This window comes from Apium graveolens, chromosome 5 (assembly GCF_009905375.1).
Source record: "Apium graveolens cultivar Ventura chromosome 5, ASM990537v1, whole genome shotgun sequence".
NCBI classification, from domain to species: Eukaryota; Viridiplantae; Streptophyta; class Magnoliopsida; order Apiales; family Apiaceae; genus Apium; species Apium graveolens.
In genome coordinates, this window is record NC_133651.1 from 65,508,848 (window position 1) to 65,528,532 (window position 19,685).

A 19,685-nucleotide genomic window follows, 5' to 3' on the forward strand; every position below is an offset into this window, starting at 1 on the left:
GGGCTAATCGTTATCGTGGGGTTCTAGCGGATTTATTTATGGATTTCTTTAGTTAATTTATTTGATGCCTTGGTGTGTGGTGATCGTATGATATCCTAGTTATGGTTGTGCTTATTCGTCTTATGAGCATCGCGAACTTATAAGATAGTGTGTTAATTCTTAATGAAGAGAAAGTGAATTTAAGGATTTAGAAGTTTCCATGCTAGCATAGGTTCATGTATTGTTATGCATGATTCGTAGGTAATTTTAACCATCTTACTCGCCCTATGTAATCAAGATAGATAACTTGTGCTTAAACCGTTATGTTGTCAAATTCTATAGACATATAGGGTCTCAATATAATTGGTGGCTATTTAGCTTCTATCTCTTTTGTGGATATCTGGTAGAATGGTACTCGTGCAATGAAAGTTGGCGTTTATCAGTTTCGTGTTATCTGATTAGTGTCATCACCATTGTATGTTAAGGTTGAGAATAATAAAGCTATTGAATGAAGTATTTAATGAAGTTAGAATCCCATGTCTGTCATATATATTAACTCAGTCTATTTTATTCTCTTAGTTATAATAGTTAGCGTAATTCTTAGTTATAAAAATCCTCACTTTGTTATAGTCTTAGCATTGAATAATAAACATACATGGTTGCGTAGGTGCATAATTTAGATATTTAACCAATACAGTCTCTGTGGGATCGAATCTGATTTATATCTTATACTACTTCCGAACTCGTATACTTGCGTGTAATATTAGCGCGTGTTTAGCGACTAACAAGGAGGATCAGAGAAATTCATGCAACTTTCATTTATGGTTTGACCCTCCTATGTGCCAAAGGTCAAGAATGATTATTCCTGGGCTGCTGAAAAAAATAGATAAGCTAGAAGATGATTTGGGAAAACATGAGGCTGCTGTTGAAAAGAAAGGGAATAAGAGAGGCCTTATTTTGTATTATGTAGTTATAATATTATTAGTGTGGGTGTTCGTAGTGCTGAACAAAGAAATGGAGTCGATGCCAAAAGGATATGAATTACCTAAGTGAAGCTTTGTAGTAGTGAATAATGAGTACCATATATGACTATGTACTACTTTTGGCATCTATGTAATGAGAAGCAATAAGGAATGAAATGAAAATATTTGCAAAACAAAGTACTTCCATTACTACATAATTTAACAAGTTCAAAAGCAACAAATTGATTCAGAATTTAACAAGTTCAAAGCAAAATAAAGTCTGAACTGCAAAACAAAGTGCATAACATTACATAGATTTCCAATGATATAGGTTCCTCATGGATCCTTTTTTTCCTTAGTTGTTGAAGGGCCTGCTAGTTTTTTGTCATTCTTTATTGTAATGCTTCTGCCAGAGCTCCAGGTGTGATTACACTTCTACCATGAGATAAAAAAGGTTTAGATTTGAGTTCTGTTTTTCCAACAATTGTTTTGTATTGCTTCACTGGTGGTACCTGTTTCCCAAATGTCATTGGACCAGTGTATGAGTTATGCTCAACTAGTGTGTTAACCTTTGTAGATGGATCCTCATCAAGAAAAACTGGAGTGTCTTCTGTGTTTTTGAACCTCCCAAAGGTTGTTTTGATGTACAACCTATTACTCCTTCTTGGTGCCAAATCTGTAGCAATAGCAGTTGGGGTCTTTCTTTTAAGATTATTTCCTCCAATGTTCAACCTCTCAACAGGTTGCCTCCCTTGATCAATCTCATCTTGCATTTCTTTTTTAATCTTCTTTCTGGTGGCCTCCTATTCACTCTCAAGCATTATACCCTTACCCTTGTCTGTTACATTCTTCACAGTTGGATCCATGACCTTTTCTGTGCCACCCTTCTGCTTTTGTTTCAGTTGTTGAATTTTCCTAGCAGCAACCATGATAGGGGAGTCAATAGTAGTTGTTAGTCCTAAACTTCTGATTTTCAATTTTTGAATCCTTCTTGCAGCAACAACTGTAGGTGCATCTTCCTCATCATCTACAGTTTGCTTGGTTGTGTCATTGGTGGCCCTTCATCAGGAAAATCCAAGAGCATTTCATTGTGCTCATCAAGTCCTCTGCCTTCAATTTAATTGTAGGTTTCTTGAATTTCTTCTTCATCAGTTGGATTTACATCAACTAAGGGGTTAGGTTCAATTGGAGCTTCAGTTTGAGGATGTAGTTTGGGACATGTCCTCCTGTTATGTCCCACTTGGTGACACTCACCACACCTACAAATGTTTAAATAGAAGTTAGTATACATAATGTGCAAACAAATAAGAACTTCAGATTTGCAAGAGTTTTTCATTCATTACCTCACACTTGCTTGAGTAAACCTGCTCAAAATTCTAACTCCATTATGTTCTTTCTCAATGATATTTTGCATCTCAAGCCTTCTCTTCTTTGTTGGCCTTCCTGGTTGCTTCTCCACTGTGGGGGTTCTCATAAAAATATTGTGCTTTTCCCAGGAACTGTGTCCATTCATAAGGAAAATAATTCCAGAAGATGTTTTCTCATACCTCTCCACTGAATAAACTGGATCCACATAATCCTCTATATTTTTTCCCAACCTATTTATGCAACTTATAGCATGGTGACATGGTATGCCACTGAGGTCCCACCTCCTGCATCCACATGTTCTGTCACCAATGTGGACTGCATACTTAGATCCATTTACAGTTGTGACCTCAAATTCATTATATCCTGCATAAGTGGAGTAGCAACCTCCACTCCATTTCTTGTATTTATCAAGAAGCTTCAATATCTTAGGTGTTAGCTTATTTGGACCCCAACCTTCTATTTCATCCCTCTTGTTCTGCAACCTCCTCATGAGATACTCCCTTATCATCTCTAGCATGACTAAAACACCCTTCTGTCTACTACATTCAACAATCCCTTTTGTCTATCACTAATAAATGTCCAACCCTCCCCAGAACCTATGTCTAAATCTGTAGCAACTAAGGCCAAGAACCACCTCCAAGAATCCAGTCTCTCAGCTTCAACCAAGGCATATGCTAGAGGGTACATACAATTATTACCATCTACTCCTAAATCACATAGCAACTCACCTTTGTATGCTGACTTTAAATGGCATCCATCAAATCCAATAACCTTCCTGCAACCAAGCTTAAATCCATGTTTCAACCCACCTAAGCAAATATACATCCTTCTGAAGGTCCTGTCATTAACTGCAGAAATGGAATCATTACATAGATCTTGTATTAATTGACACTTAATCTAAGAAAAAAAAATTAATAATTGAACAAATGAAGAAGTAGTACCTGGGTCTAACTCAATCTCAATGGTGGGGTTGGGATTTCTCATGAGTAACTCAGATTTATAATCCCACAGTTTCTCAAACTGTTCCTCAAGGGTGCTATTAATGATCCTCGTGCATTTTCTCCTAACTTTTCTCAAAATGTGGTCCTTGAACTCAATCTGTAAATCTTTCAAGACAGTCTTGCCAAAGGCCTTAATTGGCCAGTTGTGATTGATTCTGAACTCAGGAAGGTATTTTTTAGCTAAATACCCAGAATTTATTAGGGGCAACCCAACTTGCTCTCTGGCACATGTATGGTCTGCAAATGACAGGGGATTGAATACACTAATAAACACAAAAAATAGTGTATTAAAAAGGTGCATTTAACAGTTAAAAATTGTACCTAGTCCCACTTTTTTAATTTGCATGCTTTTGTCAAAGTTGAGTGAAGCAACTAATATCCAAGGACATGGTGGTTTGCACACAGCCCTTACCCTCCTTCTGTCACTTTTCACAAACTTGATCGTCCTACCCTCACTAGCAGAATGCTTCATAATTGCCTCTCTGGCTTCTGTGTGATTTTTGAATACCAAACCAACTCTTCATTTAGGATCATCTTTGTACACTGGAAAAGCTTTCCTTCTTCTCTGAGTTTGATTATCTTCATCACTGTCATTACCTTGCAAGCTCTAGATCATCACTGTCTCCCTCACTTTCAGAATCCCTCTCCACCATTATTTCCTTACTAAGGCGAAGTCCCTGCCTAAGTCTACCTACCCACTCCACTTTTTCATCAATATTGTTAGTAAACAGCATGTCATCATCTGTCATGGAGTAATCACTATCCATAAAGTCATAATCATCAATTTCATCACTCCAATCTCCTACATCATTGCTAGCATCTCCTTCAACACTATTAACATTTTCATCTTCAATTCCTACTAATTCATCCTCATTGGAATGATGAACATAAACATCTATTTTGTTATCATTATCTAAGGCATATGATCTCATACAATTCACATCACGCTGAGTTTGTATTAACACTAACCCAACTTCCAAATCTCTCCTAGGCAGCCTATAATACAGAGAACTATGCCCACCATAACCTAATGCCTTAGTCCACCCTCTAAGATTATCCAAAGTAACTTTATTAAGGTCCCGGAAATGATAAATGGTAACTTTTCCCCCCACATATTCAGTCTTGGACAATCTCTTTAACTTTCCCCCATGAAATAAAGACATACTAATAACATCCTCACCTTCAATACAGAAAAAAATGGTATACCTCATATTTTAAACAAAGCAAAATATGCATCCCATTTTAAACAAACAACAACTGAGTTATCAAAATTCAAGCTTAAACATACATTGATACATTAATAATCAAAGTTTAAAGCTTAAACATTAATAATCGATACATTAATTGATACATCAAAAAACATATCACAAATAACCAATACATACAATTAAAACACAATATAAGGGATAGAGAAGTACCTCCAGAGCTCTCACCACTACCCGCCATTGAATTCCATGACTGAGAGTTCCTAATCGCCGGTGATTTCCAATAACAGCTCTCAAATTTCTCAATTTTGTATTAGGGACAATGTTTAGGGTTGAAAGAGTATATCAAACATGAAACATCACAGGTTTGATGTGAAAAGACAGCTTTGCCCATCCGATTTGTAACATTTTTATTATAATATCGGGTTAGGGGCTAAAAGGTATGTAAGTATATACCTTAGGGTTTTATGGGTACGCCCACAGAATTCGGGGGTTGATAGGTACAAACACATAAACTTCGGGGGCCAAAAGGTTAAGAAGCCTTTGAATAATAATAATTAAATTGATTCTTATAGTAAATATCATTTTTAGAATTTAATTAAATAAAAATGTAGTTAGTAGAATAAGTTGATTTCAATATATCAATTTGAATAATATAGACCCCGGTATGAATAAGAATTTAAATTGGTATTAGAAGTTAACTTAAATATCGATTAGAATAATATAGAGTTCAATATTAATTTAAATTTAAATTGGAAAAGGAAGTTGATCTCGGTATCAATTAAAATTTAAATTGGAAGAAGATGTTGACTTTAATATCAATTACAATAATATAGAGTTGGGTATGAATTTGAATTGAATTTGTACATGAAGTTGACTTCAATATCAATTAAAATTAGAATGATCGACCGACCAACCGACCGACCATACTTTTGATATTTCATCTATTTAAGAGGTTAACTTAAATATCGATTAGAATAATACATATTTCGATATTAATTAAAATTTAAATTGTTAGAGAAGGTTGACCTCCATATGAATTAAAATTTAAATTTAAAAATGATGTTGACTTAATATCGATTAGAATAATATAGAGTTGGATATGAATTTGAATTTGAATTTGAATATGAATATGAATTTTACTTCGATATCAATTGAAATTAGAATGACCGTCCAACAAACCGGCTGACCAAAATTTTAGTGTTTCATATATCACAATAGAGTATAGATTATATCTTAACACGATATCATTATATCGACAAACAAATTATCTTTAAATTTTAAATTTGTTTTATCCTAGTTTGATAGTATAATATTTTTTAAATCATGTCAATACTATCTATTAATCTGTTTTAGACACATGTAACAAATCCAACTAATTCTATCTATTTTTTTTGTATTTTAACCATAATCAATATTATAATTTGGATTAAGACCGTTTGAATATTGCTTATTATATTTTTATTTCGAGGACATTTTACCTATCAACGAATTATGTTTTTTATTTTAATTTTGTGTTACACCGTTTCAATAGCCCGTACGTTCCACATGTTATTTTTAAAATTTATTTTTCTAGTATATTTTTTATGTCTGCCATATATTTTAAATATAATAATTTTAAGTTAAATAATTTTGTTAAAATTAGAAATTAATTTAAAATTAAATAAACCTGTGTTTAAATAAGATATTGTAAGCGATTTAATTATATCTAAGCAAACAACCTGTGTAAGCAATTTTGAGTGATTACACTTAATTTTATAGGTCGGTGAATATAAATTTGTCAATGTAAACAATAATTGAAGTGTGATAGAATTAAAGTTGTACTTAAATTTGGTGATGATTAGTAATTTATACCCACGGTGTGCTATATGTTTTTATATTAATCAATTTAATAGGATATGTAAAAGTCGATTTCAATATTAATATTATATTAATTAGTAAGGGTATTTAAGTAATTTCAGTAAGTACCGATTAACTGATTACCAAACTTTCAATGTTTCATGTATTATAATATAGTATAGATAGTCTATTTGTATTTATGTAATTCTATTTTGAATACTAATCTATTTATAAGAGTATTTTATTTTAAAAATTATTATAATTACGGTGACCAAACCGACTACTAACAAAACTTTCATTATTTCATCTTTAATATAATAGTATAGTTTTATTCACCCGTGCTAAACAAAGTTATATTATTGATAAAGTCCTAATTAAAAAAATAATTAAAAAAAAAACTAAATATGCTCATTTAAATTTGCTACCTCAGGCTAAAACAAAATAAAATTTACACTATTGAACTGAGCTCAAATAAAATTAAAATCTGAAAGACAATTCATTGGTCGATATAATTCCATTAGGATAAAATAAAAAAATATATTATAAATCCGGTTTAAAATTAAATAATATTTCTTGTAGGCTAAAATATAATTAAGAATATTATTATTATATTAAAGATGATAATGAAAGTTTTGTTGGTAGTTAGTCAGGTCACCTGTCTTTTGGTCTTTTTCTAAATTTGAAATTACATTAAAAAAAAAATACACTCATAAATACATTAATATTCATGATATAATAATTTATTAACCATATAATGGTCTCGAGTTATAATAAAGATGAAATAATGAAAGTTTTGTTGATAGTCGGTCTGGTCATTTATACTTTGGTCCTCTTCTAAATTTATAATTTTATTAGAAATAAAACACTCTCATAAATGCATTTATTGCCCAGTAGTAATACAATTGTTTAAGGGGGTTTGGATACAACTGTATAAATATTTCGAACAAGTATAAAATATGACAGTTCTTTATATTTCTGATAAAAACTGTTACAAACTCTCTCAAGAAATACTGATGTTCTTGAGAGCTGCTAGGTCGTACAATGCTCGAGTTAATCACTATGTGATGACCTAAACTGTGTTTATATATACATAGCTGCTACAAATCAATCTAAGATATGTATTATTAATTACTAACAGAAAATGATACATATCTTTAACTGAATATACAAAGTCCTATCACTCAGAACGTAACAGATATCCATCCCTCAAAATAAGGAACATAATCAATCTGCACAACAGACTGCCTTCAGATGATGATATTCTGCAGATACTAATGATGCATCAAATCCTGACGACACATCAAATACCGATGACATCTAAACACAGTCAGATCCTGGGCTCCTCCTGATCATTACGAATCAGCACGCAACAATCTCCCCCAATTTATGCTTAATGTAATGAAGCACAAATTCCATTCTCAATGATGCCAAAACCAATTACAAAATGTACAAGGAATAAAGCTTACTTCAGTATCCTAAGATAACTGACAGTTGTTTTCAGAAAGTTGTTCAACCTTTCTTCCTCCTTGTCTTGAAGGACTTTGACAAGCTTTTTCTTCAACTCTCTCTTTTCTTCAGTATCTTCTCCAAGATGATAAATAGCTGATCTTAGTTTAGAAATCGAACTTTTAGTTTTTTGAAGATCACCAATTAACATAAAGCTTATGCTAAAATCTTCATGATCAGGACTGAAAGATAACTGAGGATTGTTGAGAAAAACTTTTAGAACTGCAGCTCCCTTTTCCATCTTCATTTCTTGACCAATATAAGTTCTATACATAGGTACATAATCACCATTGTATTTATCTTCTTTGTTCATGACTCTTCTTCTGATACTCTCAAGTATCATAGAAGACCAGTTTCTGGTGATATTGTCCTCAACTCTAAGAAGATAGTGAATGTATTTCAACTCTGTCACAGTCTTCATCAAGAGTTGCTGTAATGTAAAGCTTTTCACTTTACCATCTCTCAAGAAGTACAGAATCTCCTCTCTGAAATCATCAAGATTTATCTTCCTATATACAATCTTTACAGGTTTAACCTTCTCAAGATGTGAAGAAGTAACTCTTTCACCAAGATTGTCAGTCAGAATATCAGTGTCAGTAAATCAGACCTCAGAGTTTCCATTCTAGAATGACCAATACCTCCTCTAGTTCGAGTTTTGATAAGCTTTAGCTTTTCATTATGTTCCACCCAAGAGGGTTTCTGAATGGACTTATCAACATTTTCCTGTTCTAAAATAGGATCCCTTAGTCTGGCTGACACAAATTCAATATGTTTGAATCCTTTAGGATAACTGAATGAATAAACACCTTTCCATCTTTTATCCTTCTTGCTGAGAGGAGCATGCCTGTAGATAAATCATAAATTTTTCCTTTTGTTTTCTGCCATAGCTCTTTCTTTGATTTTTGAATTCTTTGCACATAATCAATGCAAGCTTGATCAGGTTTCCTTCTGTCAATTCTTTCTTGTTCATCAACCTCTGAATTATGAGAAGTAACCATTGTCGTAAGAATTAATTCATCCAATGCTTTGATCACCATTTCATCAGAGTCAAAATTATCTATCAGGTTCACAACATTAGGATCTGCTTTTTCCTCAAAATTTGTGTTTGCTTCAAAAGAAACATTTGCATTAGTTATATCAACATGAGCAATGTCAGCGGTTGACTTCTTCTTCCTTTGGACAATCATCTGTTCAGTATTCTCAACTTCTTCTGCTAAATCATGTCCTTGTACAGGAATAAAACCTTCTCTGAATAGGACATTCAGAAATGCAGAATCAATTTCAGACACTTGACTTGGTTTAGAAATTCTTCCTCTTCCTCTTCTTCCTCTAGCTCTTGTAGATCTTCCACCTCTTTTTCCTCTTGCTTTAGAGGTGTTGGCTTCAGCTTCAATTTGATCCATTAACTCCTTCTGTTGCATAACTGCTTCTTCAGTTGTTAGATCAAGAAATTCTTCAGTTATCAATCCAAGAGCAGTCCTAGCATTCTTTTGCTCAAACCTTTTATCTTTGTAGTACAGAACCTCTTCACCTATTTTCTTGTGTCTGTAAGGAAAGAATAACCCTTTAGCATCTGCTAAGTTAGAGATTGTAACATCACCAGTTTTAGAAGTATCGACATTAGTATTGTGCTTGTCTTCATGCGCACCAGTAGACTTTTTTGTCCTGAAGAACCAGATCTTTTAGAGTGTTGAGGTTGTTGAGCAGTAGGAGCAATTGAAACATTTACAACTGGATTTTTATCACCATCACGATCAATATCTTTATCTTTCAACTGAATAGAGTGAGTTGTACATTTTGTAGCAACTATCTTCTCCCCCTTTTGGCATCAGTATTTGAAAGAAGAGAAAATATAGCATCCAGTGTAGCAGCCATAAAAGATACTTTATCTTCCAAAGAGGAAAGGCGAGAATCCATGCTTTGTTGAGATTGAACTACACCTTTAATAACAGTTCTCACATTAGTAAGTTCAGCAGAAGTAGGTGTATTAATCATGAATGCATCAATCTTATCCTTGACAATAGCATGAGATTTTTTCATTTCAGCAAGTTCAGAATGAAGTCCTTTTACAGAAATGGTAGAGGCCTTAAGATGTAATTTTAGATCAGGAATTTGAATTTCATCATAGGCCCTGTAATTAAATATGCTGCATACCAACAGTAGAGGAAATAGAAGTATGTGCATCTCGCCATGCAAAATCCCATTCAGTCATTCAAAAATGTTCAACATCAGCATTATAATAAGAAGGAATTGCATTGAAATGTGAAGAAGAACCAACATTGGACTTCTTAGATGCATCAATAGCAGTCTTAAGCTGAGCTATGTCAGAATCAACATGATCAATATCATAATCAGAATCAGAACTAGACAGACCCTTAGAAGAATGTGCAGTGCTAGGCATAATTACTTTGCCTATATGAGGATCTTTAGCAATACGTGTCTGTTCCTGATGGGATCTTGAAACATGAAACAGGGTAACACCTAAATCTCTCTTTTCTTTTCAAGTGATCTCATCACTTCTCACACAATATATCACTGTTAAGAGTAATATGTTTCCCACATAAGAAAGTTTATAAGTAAAGAAACACTTATAATATTCTTTTCTCAAAGCTACCTCTCATTTTGCCAGTATAGGAGACTGCCACTCAAAATGTAATTTTCTCACATAGTATTTGCACACAATCTCACAGAAAGGCACATGCACACATTTTGCAAAGAAATAAGAGATGGCTGAGAGGAGTAGTATGCTTGTCATATAAATAGAGGTGACCTCAACCAAGAGACTATTTATAATCATACAAACATTAAGAACAATAGAGGAAAATAAGCAATACCTGAAGGTGAGTCCTCAAGTGGAAGTGATGATAGTGGAGGAACAAATAACACATCAGGATGCTTTAACAAGCTAGTCAGCAGCAAGGAATCATCAGTAGAAGCTGCTTGGATGAAGAGTTGATCAACATCATGATTTGTTGTAGCATCAGGATTTGATTTATCAGGAGAGTGAACTAGGCCAGCATTAGTACTTTGAACTGATGGTTCTTGTGGGGCCTGAGAAATATGAGCTGCTTCAGCAAGTATTTGTGAAGGTTCTTGTGTACTCTCCTCAAACATAAGATCATTATTAACTGCGTCCATCTTTGACAATACATCCTGATGAGCCTTCTTTTCTTGCAGCAGTTGTTCAGAGTCAGCAAGAAGATCACCTTGAGCAAAATTAACAATGATTTGTACAGCCTCTTCGTCTGCATCTTCCCTTTGAGAAGATGGTTCTTGTTAGACTGGATGTGTCTCAATTGTTAAATCCTTTTGAGACTTAGGTTCTTGTGGACTGACATCCATAACAGAGGACTGAGCCTTTTTCTTCTTTCTGATGTACCTAACCATGTCTTCAGCTTTTCTTTTCATCTTGCTCTTCTCAGGTATCTTGGGCACAATAGTTTCTTGGATTACTGGAAAATTTTTCATCAGAGCACTAGCATCAGTAGTTGGCTCCTTAGTTCCAGTTGTGTCAACAGAGTCATCAGGAATCACAATTGTTGATTTCTTTATCTTTATCCTTGGCCCAATGGGCATCTGATCATCAGAGTTAGAATCATCTTGCATGATCAGCCTTCTTTTTCAAATTGGAAAACATTCTTCTTTCTTCTCACTCTCACTCAGTGAAGCCTGTTGAGCTCTCTGATCAAATTGAACAGATTTCTTAACCATCCTTTTCTTTGGTACAACTGATGCCTTTTAGGAGACACCAGAGGAGGCTAATTTAGGAGCTGGAATGGAGTTCTGTTTAGGAGAAGGAATGCTAGGGTTAAAAACAAGATGGGTAGTGTAGTGTTCCACAGCATCAGGAAATATTACAGAGGTTCCATTATTAGGATTTGCAGGCACTTGTGAAGGAGTAGGTCTATTTCTCAACAGAAATTGCCTGACCTTCTGAGGCAGGAAAGGAGATCTTGAAAACTTATTATTTGCATCTCTTTTAATATGATCAGTGATAGCCTTCTCAGAATTTTGAAATACAGGAAGCAATTCATCATTAGCAAATTCAACATTAGGGTATAGAAAATTAAAAATCAGTTGAAGAAATCTAGTATACCCTATTACTACTGATGTATCTGTTCTCCTAGTAATTATGAATTGAATAATGGTGTTACCATAGTCAAAATTACCAGAGTAGAGAAGAGAGTACCCAATTTTCAGAGAAGTAGACGGAAGATCATCAAAATTTGTTGTCTTATTCAAGAAACATCTCCTGATGCAGTCAAAGAAGAAATTCCATTCTCTCTTTAATTTTTTCCTTGTCAATTTTCCAATTGTTGTGATGTCACCTTTATAGCTCAGAGTTCTGAGCATATCAAACAGCTACTCGGTTGCATAATTATCAAGAGCACCATCACAAGCAGGCAATCTCAATGCTTGAACCAGAACATCAGCATCAACCTCATACTTGCGTCCCTTATATTTAAAAGAGAAAGCAGTACTTGTTTCATTAACTAGAGATGTGTTTCATACCTGCATTACATCCAGGTATGATACCTAAGTAGGATTTGTGAGAGCGTACCTAATTGGACATTGGAGTAAGAAATCCTATATGTCATGAAAAGATTGAGGAAACTGCTGATGTGAAAGCGGAGCGAAGTAGTTATTGGTTCCAAAAGTGTTGCCATGAATAATAGTGGTTTGGCTAAAGAAAGGTGAAACCTCAAAAGATGAGATGATGTTTATAGGCGTTGAGGAAATATATTCGTTAGATGTGAATAGTAAGGCTGTGTGTATGATGATTTGTTTCACAAAAGTTCTTGTGCAAATATAAGTTTGCAAAGCTTAGTTGTATGTAATACACACGGAGAAAGAAGCTTAGTGAATTAGACTTCTGATAGAGGATAATTACTGAAGAATAGGAGTTGAAAGTGGAGTAATATGCCGAATTAGCAACAAAGCACACACAGCTCTTTCAATAAATTGCTCTGTGAATTTGTTCAACAGTTTATCCACTTTTTGAACAATAATTAAGAAGACAATCACTTTTCAGCATTAAACAATTTAGAAAACATTGTGCAATAATATTCTAAATTAAAACATGTTGACATATCATCAGTATTTGGAATCTCTTATCTGTCAGGATTTGACAATGTCAGGATTTGACGATTCAAATTCATCATTATTTGTCAAAACAACTCAAGCTTATCAGAAAACCAAAATTTTAATCTCAATAATCATCAAAAGATACATGTTAATTTTGTGATTTAAAGATTAATAGGCTACAACTAAGAACAAGCACATTCATACACAACTAAGGAGCATAGATTAGGTCTTGTAAGCAAAACAAACAAAATTTCATTAATAGTTCAATAGAGTACATTTCATAAAATTATTAATTACATGCATAGGTGATTACAAGAAAATCCTAGTCTAATAGAGAAGAACATCAACACCCTTGGTCGAAGATGCCTGACAAAGTTGATGGTGAAGAGAGCCAGGCAGAGATGATTAGGACTTATTCTTGCTTTCAACAAAGAGACAGCAAGACGAATAATCTTCTCTTGCTGACAAAGATTGTATAGATGAAGTTGTTTCTGAAATCCCAGAAAGTCATTTTTGGTGACTTCTAGAAGTTGAATCCAAATTTCATCTGGGATGGTGTTGATATTCCACTGAAGTTGTACTCCAGCTCGAAAGAGTGTTACCAAATTCGTGCCAAAACTGTAGAACCAACCGAAATTCTCCATTATTTGAGAAAAGAAGAAAATGTGAAAAATGAAGAAGATTTGAGAGTTAAGTGTTTGAAAGATATATGATTAGACTGGATGAGAATGATGGTTTAAATAATCAAGAGAGAGAGGGAATATTAAGGGGCTAGAGGTTTGATTAATTATTAAGTGCAGAGTTAACTTAATGACTTAACCAAAAAAATATCTTATTAAAGCATGTCTCCCTAGATTAATTTGCAATGATGACAATGATATATATTCATACATGCACATTTAGCAAATAAATTCACTTAATTTATCATGCATATAATAAAATACATCAAAAACTCTCAACGTAATATTTTCAACAACATTTAGGATATATCAGGATTTGATCAATATACATCAGGATTTGATCAAATATTAAAAGAAAATTATTTATCCCAACTAACCATACCAAGTTCATTGACAAGATTTGTAAATGTTGCTTCAGTTAATGGCTTTGTGAAAATATCAGCCAGCTGTTGATCAGTAGGAACAAAATGAAGCTCAATTGTTCCTTCCATGACATGCTCTCTTATAAAGTGATATTTGATGCATATATGTTTAGTAAGAGAGAGTTGCATTGGGTTCCCTGTCATACCAATAGCACTTTGATTATCACAATAAATATGAATTTTAAAAAATGATAATCCATAGTCCATGAGCTGATTTCTCATCCATAACAACTGAGCACAGCAGCTCCCATCTGCAATATATTTAGCCTCAGTTGTTGAAGTAGAAATGGATTTCTGTTGTATGTTGTTTACTGAACCATGAGACTAATCTGCCTCCCAAAAACTGACAGCTCCCAGATGTACTCTTCCTGTCTATCTTGCATCCAGCAAAGTCAGCATCTGAATAACCACATAATCCAAAATCAGCTTCCCTTGCATACTAGAGACCAAGTGAGACAGTACCCTTGAGGTATCTGAAGGTTCTCTTCACTGCAATAAGATGTGGCTCCCTAGGATTTTCCTGAAATCTTGCACACAAATAGGTGGAAAACATAATGTATGGCCTACTAGCCATTAGGTACAAAAGAGAATCAATTATACCTCTGTAGTTTGTGACATCAACTGATGTACCTTCATGTGGATCAAGCTTTGTAAAAGTTGCCATAGGAGTAGTTGCAGCTGCACTTTCTTGCATATTAAACCTTTTCAACGGATTCTTTGTATACTTTGACTGATTAATATAGATACCATTATCAGTCTGTTTAATTTGCAATCCCAAGAAGTAACTCATCTCTCCCATCATGCTCATTTGATATCTTGATTGCATCAACTTTGAGAACTTATCACACAGTATTTGATTAGTTGATCCAAAAATGATATCATCCACATAAATTTGAACTAAAAGTGGATATTTACCTTGATTCAGATAAAATAAATTTTTATCTATTGTACCTTTTTTAATCCACTTTCAAGCAAAAATTGAGCAAGGGTCTCATACCATGTCTAGGTGCTTGCTTTAGTCCATAGAGTGCTTTATCAAGTCTATAAACATAATCAGGATGTTTAGGATCTATAAAACCTGGTGGTTGTTCAACATAGACTTCCTCTTCAAGTTCTCAATTGAGAAATGCAATCTTGACATCCATCTGAAAGACTTTAAATTTCTTGTGTGCAGCATATGCCAAGAAAATTCTGTTTGCTTTCCATCCTAGCAACAGGAGCAAATATTTCATCATAGTCAATGCCTTCCTGTTGGGAATATCCTTTAGCCACCAATCTTGCCTTGTTTCTGACAATGGTTCCATCAGAATCAGTCTTATTTCTGAAGACCCACTTTGTGCCTACAATTGACCTATTTTTAGGTCTAGGCACCAGCTTCCAAACTTTATTTCTTTCGAACTCGTTCAACTCTTCTTGCATAGCTATGACCCGATCTGCATCCTTGAGTGCATCTTCTACTTTCTTTGGCTCCTCTTTTGAAAGTAGATTGTGATACAAACATTCATTTTGAGTTGCACTCCTTATCTTTACACATTCATCAGGATTTCCAATGATCAGATCAGGAGTATGATCTTTAGTCCATTTTCTGGCACTAGGAAATATTTTTCTAGAGCTAGATGCTTATTCTAAATTGTATGCCTCATCAAATGCATTTAAGGCTCCCCCTGAATCAGTGCTGTCATTTCCTGATGAAATTTTGGGACTCGAATCATGTCCACCTGATATTGAATCATTATGGGATTCTGAATGACCAGATTGAGAAGAACCTTGAGTTGATTCTTTAATGTTAGTACTATTGATTGAAGTTTGCTGTTGTTCCCCCTCAATATATGCAGGTTCATTAGTACAATGATCATCTTCAGAATCTGAAAGAGTATCAGAATTTGGATCATCAGTAATTGACAGTTCATTTGAGTTTGATGTAGATTCCAACAATGCATTTTCATTTACAAAGATTAGACTTTCATGAGAGTCTTCTTCAAAACCAGGAATCTTCTTATCATCAAAAGATATATTGATGGAGATAAATACAGTATTTGTTCTTAGATTCAACACCCTGTATGCTCTTGATGGTGAATAACCAACAAAGATTCCTTCATCAGCTTTTGATTCAAATTTTCCTAGCTGATCAGTATGAGTTCTCAGAACAAAGCACTTGCATCCAAATACATGAAGATGTTTGAGACTAGGCTTCTTTTCTTTCAGCATTTGATAAGGAGTGACTTCGTGTCTGTTTATCAGTGTGATATTCTGAGTATAACAGGCTGTATTTACTACTTCAGCCCAGAAGCAAGTGGATAGTTTTGCTTCTTCCACCAGAGTCCTTCCAGCTTCAATCAGCATTTTGTTCTTTCTCTCAAGAACACCATTTTGTTGGGGTGTGCCAAGAGCTGAGAATTGTTGTTGTATGTCTTTGTACTTGCAGACTTCCTCCATTTTTGAGTTCTTGAACTCAGTGCCATTATCACTTCTCAGTATTTTCACTTTGAAGGTGGATTTATTCTCAATTTGCCTTATATGATCCAGAAGAATTTCTGGAGTTTCATCCTCCCTATGTAGATAATAAACCCAAGTGTATCTAGTTAAATTATCAATAATTACAAGTGTGTGCCTTTTCTTGTTGATAGACATTATGTTTACTGGTCCAAAGAGATCCAAGTGTAACATGTGATATGGCTCAGTGATAGAGAATTTTGTTTTACTTTTGAAAGATACTCTTCTTTACTTGGACTTTTGGCAAGTCACAAATACCATCAGATGAGTATAGCATATTTGGTAATCCTTTTACTAGCTCTTCTTGGAAATTTCATTGATTGAATTGAAGTTGAGATGTGAGAGCTTCTTGTGCCAATTCCAGCTCTCATCTACTGATGCCTTTGAGATAAGGCAAGTAGCTTCTTACTCAAGACTTTCATGCAGTCCAGCTTCATACATATTGCCATGTTTGTATCCCATCAAGAAAATCTTTTTTGACTTGTTGTGAACAACTTCACAGTGAGAGTCATTGAACACCACATGATAACCTCTGTTAGTGATTTGACCGATGCTTAGAAGATTATGCTTCAGTCCTTCCACCAGAGCTACATTCTCTATTGCTACCTTTCCAATTATCAAGTTGCCATATCCCACAATGTGTCCTATATTTCCATCTCCATAAGATACATCTGGGCCAGCCTTCTTCTCAAATTCTGACAGCAGGGATTTATTTCCAGTCATATGTCTTGAACATCCACTATCCAAGACCAGAGTATTTTTCCTATTACCCTGCAGTCAGATGAGTGATTAATTAGAAGGATTATTAAGGACCCACACTTGTTGGGCCCTCTTTTTGGACAACTTAAGCCTTTGTGTTTCGGGAATACTTTTGACAGTTTTTCCCTTGTCAGGATTTGTCTTATCAGAAGTAGATTTAGTAGAACTAGAGAAATTAAGCACATATGCAGTTTTATTGAATTTAGGCAAAGGTTCATAATAGTTGTGATACAGCTTATGATAAGAACTACAAGTGTAAATTGAATGCCAACTACTACCATAATGAAAACAAGGATTTTATGGTTTATAAAATACTGATCTACCCCTAACATTAGACTCAGGAATAACAATTGTCATTTTCTTACTCCTCCTGCAATCAATAGCAAGATGATTAGTATTACTACAGTTAAAACAAGTTTTTCTAGGAGCATTGGGAACAAACTTATAATTAGAATCCTTAGAAATACCTTGCTTACCATTCCTGTTTCTTTTAATATTTTTAACTTGAGGTTTGTTAGTAAACTCCTATAATTTCTTTTTCAATTGTCTTTTAGACAAAAGTCCTATGTTCTTTTCTTTCTTAACAGCCTTAATGGTTTCCTTGTTTTCCTTTCTTTGAGATCTATCCCTTACTGACTTTTCTTGGGATGCTGATGTTGAACCCTTTTCAAAGATAGATTTGGGTTCATCAGCTTCCGAAGAGATAAACTTAACAGGAGTCTTAAGGGTAGTTTTATTTTCAGTGTCAACATCCTTAACTCCATTTACATAACCAAGACATTCTTTCCAGTTTTTCTTAGAGATCATCTCATGAACCTTTTTCCTGAAGCAGTCCAGGCTGTAAGGGTTTTCCTCTCATTTTCCAATTCATTCTCCAACATACTATACTTAGCTTCTAGTATATTTGATGTATGTTTTGCTTTCTCACATTCATTCTGAATTTCAGTCTGATTTACTAAGTCAGACTCCAAATGATTATTCCTAGATTTTAATATTTCATTTTCAGTTAACAGTCTAGTGTTCTCTAGAATCTTATTTTTAAAATTTCCATGGAAAGACTTAAGAAAAGATTTCAGTTCAGATATATCTCCAGTATCAAAAGAGAAGAAAGAAGTTGATACCTTAGAATCAGAGGAAGCACGAGCATCAAAGCTAGCCATCAGTGCATAGCATGTTTCTTAATTTTCAGAATCAGTGGAGTCCATCCAATCCTTGCTTGATGTAATCAAGACTTTGTTCTTCCCTTTTTCATGCTTTGTCTTTTTGCACTCTATAGCAAAGTGACCAGGTTCATCACAGTTGTAGCACTTGATTTTTGACCTGTCAACTTTTCCATCATTAGAGTCCTATCCTTCTCTTCTTCCAGATGACTTCCTTTCTTCTCCAGTGAACTTCGTCCTGAAGCTTCTATTCTTCTGAGACTTCCTGAATTGTATCCTCTTGAAACCCTTAACTAGTAATGTAGCCATTTGCATGATATCAGAATCTGTCACGTTCTCATCAGTTTCAGAATCAGTATCATCATCAGGATTTGATGATGAATCATCAATATCTGATTCTGGCAGACTGTTCTTATTCCTTGCAGCTTCAACAAACCTGTCCTTTGAAATTTTAGCATTCACCTTCAAAGCAACTGACTTTCCCTTGTTGCTTTTCCTCTCTTTCCTTTACTAAACTTCCAAATCATGAGTTCTCATCATGCCATAGACTTCATCCAGGGTGATTATTTCCAAATCATACCGATGTCGTATAATTGAAGTCTGAGTCTCCCATTCTTCATTCAAGGCTCTCAGAAACTTAGTGTTTGAATCCTCCCGATCATACACCTTTCCCACTAAGGATAGATTGTTGAGCAGGGTGAGAAACCTGTCATAGAAGTCAGTGAGACTTTCATCAGGTTTGGCCTCAAAATAATCTTTTTCTTGAATTAGAATAGCCCTTCTGTTCTTCTTGATGGCCATGGTTCCTTGACATTGAGTTTCAAGAGCATCACAGATCTCCTTGGCAGTCTTGTAGGCTATAACCCTGCTTGACATCACAGAATTAAGACTGTTATGCAAAATGTTTCTTACCTTTGCATTATTCAGCACAACAACTTTCTCTTCTGGTGTCCACTCACTCTTTTTCTTTAACTGATAGTGTTCAGCAACAGTAGGAGTTGCAGGCACTAGTTTTGTTGGCATGTAGGGTCCATCATTGATTACGTCGAGGTAGTTTGGATCTGTAGCCTCTAGGTGCATGAGCATCTTCACCTTCCATGTAGGATATTCACCCTTTTTTAGAATGGGGATTTTAATACTTTCATACTTTTTCAGAGACATGTTTAGATCGCTTCTGATTGTAAATTTATCAGTTTCCTTTTATACCAATTGTTGCCCAGTAGTAA